The following is a 6802-nucleotide window of genomic DNA, read 5'->3' as shown; positions in this document are numbered from 1 at the left end:
ATTCTAAGCTGCAGGATATGCCCATTATGAAAGGTTTTTTTAAAAAATGTTTTTAATTACTTTAAAAATTATAAATTTTTTTAATTTTACTTTTTAGCTGTAAAAGAGAGGAATATAAGATTTCGATTTAAGAGCGATGGTCGTATAAATCCATGGAATTGCCTTCATGACATGACTAGGGCCATCAATAATTTAAATGATGAGGGCGCCGAGCTTAATGAAATAGTAGAAAGTAAACTAGTGGACAATTCAGACACTTTGAGTGGTCAAGTTATTCAAAATAATAACAACGTTTTCGACAAGAAACACTTAGTTACTGTTGAAACTCAAACTAATCAATATGATAATTTGGAAAAGTCTTCTCCCAAGGTTACGCCAAAATTCAATGATAACGAAAATTTGGAGGATAAGGAATCTTTCAGTTCTCCCGAAGAGTCTCAAGAATTCGAAAAAATTCAACATAGAGAGATTGATGTTAATTTTGAAGATCACTTGGGATCTTTAAAAAAAAATAGAGTAACTGAAAATAATTCATATAAATTTCTTTCCCAAGTCAATGCAGAAAAGGGGCTTCTGGTAACAGAAGTCGGTGTAGTGATAGAACCGAAAAACTCTACAGGAAAGATAAAGATTTTAGTAATATTGTTGGTTTTGCTAAGCGTTTTGGCGGTTGCATGCTTTCTAACGATTTTTTTTATTACTCTAAGCTTAAATCATTCTGCTATAAAAAGCCAAGATAGTTCACTTGGCTTAACTAAGAGTAGTCAGCATTCAGCTTAAAATTATTAAATATAAAAGTTTTTACCGAAAAATACAAGTTTGCTTGTATTTATTTAAAAACACCTAATAAAAAAATCTAAATCCTTTTTTTTTTAGTATTAAAAAAATTTTTTTAACGTTTAATATAAAACATTTAAGTACTCAGCAACAAAGAGTAAAAGGTTAATATAGAATTAACCTCTTAGCTCTTTGCAGCTTACTAAAAAGGTATAAAACTAAAATAATTTCTATAAACTTAAATTTTTACTGTTATTTGATTTTTAAATCTTATATTTAACAAAAAAAAAGTTTTTGGCTTTATGTAGTAAATTATTTTATTTAGCAAAAATAAAATATCTTATAGTCTTGCCATTTCGCCAACACCCACCTCCGTTAAACATTTTTATTTTAGATCTTCATATGAAACAATTAAAAAGTTGCAAATAAACCGGAACGACTTTATAGCAAAAAGTCGTTAGTCGCTAAAGGTATACCTGTTCTTTTCTTTTGAGGATTAGTGTCGCGTAGCAAGATTCAACTAATTAATTTTAATAAATCGAAGTGCCGAATACAAACATATTGACAATGCAAGATAGACTGGGAGAAGAGTGCTAAATAATTAACTTCGAGTAAATGTCTATAAGAAATAAAAACTTGCAATAACTAACCAAAGATACCTATTTACTTTATTGTACTTCCGTTGAAAACTGTAACTTATTAAACTCAAGAAAACAAAAATTTTATTTTTTACTATTTATATTACGTCCAACTATTGTAAAAACAATATGTTGCACATAAGTGACTACTTTAAAAAAGTGCCAACCTAAAATGTAAGCGTGAAGTGGTAAGTAACTATAGAGATCTCAAATGAGACAAGCGTTTCGTCTCTAATATAAAACAAATTTCGTAATTATAGTATTAATATATACATACATAACAAAACTAGCGCTAGTACTCTCCATGAGGGGGAAAATGAGAGGGGCAAATAAGCGTTAATTTATGAAGCTTCACTAGTACTTTTAATTGTATATTGTTCCACTCTTGGTTGGAAGAATAAAATAAAAATAGGGAAGACGATTTTTATAAACAGAGCATACGCAAACTTTAATTTTTGCTCGACGAAGGGAGCAATGAGGGCAAAGCAAAACCTCTTTCTGTCTGGTTGGTATCGCCTGCTTTATGAATATTAATGAAGCGCTACGCAAGCTGTGCTTCTTCTCGACTAATGCCGGCGAGCCGCTGGGTCATGTTAGCATCAATTATGTTAAGAAAAGCAAACATTAGGTATTAAACGGCATCAGTTATCGTATAATAAAGAGCATATAGTTGGAAGCAAGGATTATCAGCTGCTGTGCTTCACGATAGCCTTCAGCACCTTTTTTTGTTATGAAGAACGGCGTGACTCTGCGACCAACTTCTCTCCCAATAAAATACTAGACTATTAACCTCTTTTCAGTTATCCATTAACCAAGCAAAACAGCTTACTACTCCATTGTAGAGCGGTCTTCAAAGCTCGCCGTTTTTACTTGTTCCAGTTTATATCTTTGCAAAAGCGACGCAGTAGTTACTCTGGCTTGCATAAAACCCTTCAATCTTTTATAGGTGCCTTTCCTCAAGTTTTAGACTGAGGTTGGTGTGAGTGCTCTTAGTTTTTTCACGTGGTATTTACAATGGACACCACTCTTACTTAAACGGCCAGATATTCAGGATGCATGGGGATAACGCGCCCTTTACTGTATTTAAAACACATGGGAATGCCTAATACATTAGACATATCGATAGGGCAGTTTTAATAATATTCATCTTTCAGTGACAAGATCAAAGACGTTTACTAACCTTTTCGACCAAGGTCAAATTCGTCCTGTTTTTAAAATGACTCGATTTCTTTACCAAGTTCGGTACAACACCCGCTCTACAGGTCTTTTTTATATTCTACTATATAGGCGCTAAGTTCAAGCTTACCACGCCGCCGTGACCACACTTGACGTTAAATCTCGCGAACTGAAGATGCTTATCAGCAAGCATCTACGGCATATGATCCACTACCCGTCGCAGTAGGAAAGCTGTGGGAGACGACTGCCGCGACTCTTTTGGTCCTCTGTTAAGAGCTACTACCCTTCTGACTCACGATGATCTTATGGCCGAAGACCACGTAAACAAAGAGAAACTTTTACCGAATTTCTTGCTGCTCAGAGCGTACCACTTGCCCCCCATTCGTAATAAACTGCTTCCCTTCAGCTACTATTAAAGAGTAGTTTAAAATAAGTCATTATAGTCAAAATTCAGAATCTTGTAAAACAAAACGGAGGATGACATCACCAAAGGCTGCTTAAGCAATTACTATTGGTTGCAATAAGTCATCTTTGCTGTCTCCAAAACTTGATAACCGGCAAACTGTTGTGAAGGGGCTGCCTAAGATCTCACGCAAAAGAAATATTGATAATGACATAATTTATTAGCTATAGAGTTGCTTTGTACAGTATATTAATAAAAAACATAAAATTTGGTCAATAGCTCAGTACCTTATTGTGCTAGGCGTGTTCGTGACTTAAGTTTATGTAGGTGGTAGCGTTGGAGCATTTGGCTGCAGCACGTATGTATTTTACCTCAAAAAACTAGCTTTTTTCATCGAGGAGTAGAGCGCAATATACTTTAGAATTATTGTTAATAAGGTATTTTCTCAGAACTGGGTCCATTACCTACAAAGGAACTGATCAATAGATAGCTACAGAAAAACTAAAATTCTAAATTCGTTACTAAATTATTTAAAAAAGTCTACTACTAATATTTGTAAGCTACCTAAACATAAGCTGTAAAATAAAAAGCGTATAAGAAGATTATTACCCAAAAGAACAATCGAATTACTTTAAAGAAGCGAACCAAAGATTAAGGACGGTCATTTAATACTACATAGCCCAGGTCAGTAAATGAGCTGTATAAACTTTCCCTTGTTCCAGATTTCGTTTAATAAATTTTGTAGTTTATTGAAGTTTGTTAACTAAAAAGAATGAAGCTTTTAGAATTAACAAATGCCACTTAGTAACGACAGTAACAGCACAGCAGGCCATTTAAGGTAACTGAACTATAGAGTTGTTAACCCTCAAAATTGATGAAAGGGCTTTATAGTTAGAAAAAAATATAAATAAACGTATTTACTATATAACTAACTGACTGGTTGTAAGGTGTTATGTCAATGTGACTGTAGGGCGCAAGCATTTACAAGTGCAACTATTAACGTAGCTGAGGCGATTTTTAAATTAATGCTCAACTATAAATTAAGGAAAACATCAATTAATACTTCTCTCCCATAAACTCATTTAATCTAAAGAACAGGAATTAAATTTTTATTCTTACGAGAATTTCGAAGTTTAACTTTATAGTTTATTGAAACTATACCAACCTAAGTTTACTACAAGAGTTTTTGTACGAAAAAAATTAGATAATACAGATACTTTAAAACCTGAGAAGTATACATTTAATAGCCAACGGGAGTAAAAAAATAAAGTCAAAAACTAGAGAGTACTAAATAGCAAGGACATTTGAAAAGCTAAGAAAAAAAATGAAATGCCGTCAATCAAGTATAAAATTTACATAGTTAGTTATTTATGTATTATAACGGCGAATTCATGCCCAGTCTCCTTTGTCTTTGTTTTCTGAGTTTGCAGAAAAGTTTAACAAACTTGCCATCTCACTTCATACCAATTTTATTGTTATAAGCGATACAGTTAACTCGACAGACTATGCCAGTGGGAGCCTTAACTAACAGAATAAGTTTTCTAACTGTATCATGAAAATTAGTACTTTTACTATAAATCTAAAACACTTTTATTTATACGCTGAAAACGAAGGAACTAAGACTGGGATATTTCACATACCACAATACTAACGAATGGTTAATTAACTGCTGTGAAATTACTAGATGTAAACAGTATAACTAGCATATCTTCAAAAAAGTAGATATCGCTTTCATTTTTCCCTTGCTTATAAGGCTTCAAACTTAAGCCAAAAAGCTAAGGCATTGTCCAAGATCTTTTTAGCTAAAGACGATAAAATACGAGCTTATAAAAAGGTAAATTAACTTTAGTAGAATAAGCTAGTCAGTTTAGTTCTATTAAAGTAGGACTCTCACATATTTTTTCAAGTTTATGTTTTTGGTATACATCAGTATGGTAACGCCGAGCTAGCTACCATGAAGTTAGCATGATCACAAAGAAATCGATCTGCTCCATTGTGATATCGTGCGGATTCCAGTTAACCAGCCCAAATCTTAAATTCCATCAACTAAACTATCGTGCTAGCTAAAGAAAGTCGTAAGGTTTATATAAGGTAATTTGGACTTAAGTAGCTTTAGGTTTTAGTTATATAGTCGTGCTAAGATGACTAAGATTAGCATCTGGACTAAAGACCGCTTCTATTTTAAGTGGGGTTAACAATTTTTATTTATTAGTATTATAGTCTTTTTTTTTTCTAAACTATGTTTAAACAAGCTTACAAATTTTTGTTAGAAGACCTACAACCTGACGATAATAATATATATTCTTCTAGAGTAGCTTTTCGATATTACTTTTATTAAATTTTCTACTTAACGCGGGGAGTCGATTCACTTTAACAAACAATCTCAGAATTTTCCGAAGGCCGAGCAGCCGACAGCATCACTAAAGTGGTCATTACAGAGAAAAAAGCTTTTAGCTACCTCGTTAATGAGGGCCGCCGAAAGTTTTACGTCGCGACTTGTATGAAAGATATTAGTAATTTTTTCACCAACTGTGTTTAACTACATAAGTTTGTTGGCAAGGGTTAAAAGGCGAGCAGCAGCGTCTCTTGTCTTTTATCTTTGTTCCAGCAGCAACCATAAGACTGAGGCACGCTCTAAGTGTTGATTCCAGTTTTATATTCACGCTTTTATTAAATGGCTGTGTCGTCTGGCGGCATTTTGTGTTCTGCTTAAAAAACGGTAGACAGAAGACTGGTCTTCATTTTTAGAGATCTAATATGTATGTGAAGGCTGCTAAGTACTACCTTGGCGTAGAAACTTTAAGCGGTAGAGGTTAGGTTTTTAGCGGGTGGGGTTGAAATATAAAATCTACAAGGTTTTTTGGGAAAAGGTCAGAGTAATATAGCATTAGCAGCTATTAATGCCCAGCGGGTGTAAACTTTACTATTTCCGTGATTTAACGTGTCCAGAACTCTGTCGTGGTATTTTTGCCCTACTTGTGTGGGACGGGCAGGATGAAAGTGCACCAGATCGCTGTCGGCAAAGGGACGCCCAAGCTATCTAGCTCAAATCTGAAATTCGCTAGGAGTTGAAGTTTGGCGCAGGAAATGCTTGTCGTATTGCACTAATAAATAATATGTTGTATAAAGTTAGGGTAAATTAAGTTCTTTAACAGATATAATACTAACTAAAAGGGGATATTCCTTACTGCCTTTAAGCCTTTAAACTTGGCAAGCGTAATTAATGAAACCCTTTGATAAATAGTTCTCTCCGTTTAAACTAATTTAATCTTACTTTTTTTATATATAGGTTTATTAAATTAAGAATACTTTTCCGTACTAATAAAAACTTAAAAATATCAAATAAAGGCTGTAACGTTGAAACTTGATTTAATGTAATCTACGCTCTTTGTGGTTGGTGCACAGTGAACCTAAAGTGTGGTCATTGCTGTCGAGGTGCAAAAAAAGAGCCCACCTTTGTTCATTAACATTTTTCCTGGTTAATAACCCTCTTTTTCGAATCATTAAGATCTTAATTATTAATAAAATAGTACTATTACCTAGAAGAAAAAACTCTGGTTGTATGCACTATGTTTTTAATTTTATAAAAACGGAAGGAAAGGCTCAAAAAATATCTTTTTCTACTTCTTTTTTCGATCTAGAGAGGAACTCAGAAATAAAAACTATAGCTCACTACTTGTTAGTGTGTATATACTAATTAATATCATATAGTTTAGAATTTGAATAAAAAATTATAATGTTTAGGCTTTTGCGGAGAGCAACTTCTGCCATTTTTAAAGTTAGTTTAAATGGGGTCGGTCAGTGACGT

General features: G+C 33.4%; 1 long non-coding RNA gene across 5 annotated transcripts; it reads right to left on the bottom strand.

Annotated features, from left to right (window-relative positions):
- Positions 1-527: 527 nt before the first annotated feature.
- LOC135145862 (uncharacterized) lies at positions 528-3749 on the bottom strand. Of its 5 annotated transcripts, XR_010283597.1 has the most exons (13): positions 3604-3749; positions 3282-3458; positions 3079-3178; positions 2934-3000; positions 2722-2878; positions 2596-2671; positions 2447-2517; positions 2245-2383; positions 1857-2197; positions 1715-1799; positions 1583-1646; positions 1254-1370; positions 528-613 (listed from the first exon to the last, which is right to left on the bottom strand). It is a non-coding gene; the product is annotated as an uncharacterized LOC135145862 (long non-coding RNA). The 5 variants fall into 5 exon arrangements; XR_010283593.1 differs by having other exon boundaries at positions 2722-3000; XR_010283594.1 differs by having other exon boundaries at positions 2248-2383; positions 2722-3000.
- Positions 3750-6802: the final 3053 nt, after the last annotated feature.

Source organism: Zophobas morio, unplaced genomic scaffold, assembly GCF_036711695.1.
Source record: "Zophobas morio isolate AGI-343-1 ecotype UQ-CSIRO unplaced genomic scaffold, CSIRO_AGI_Zmor_V1 ptg000194l, whole genome shotgun sequence".
NCBI lineage: Eukaryota > Metazoa > Arthropoda > Insecta > Coleoptera > Tenebrionidae > Zophobas > Zophobas morio.
This window is presented reverse-complemented; position numbering and strand designations above follow the sequence as displayed.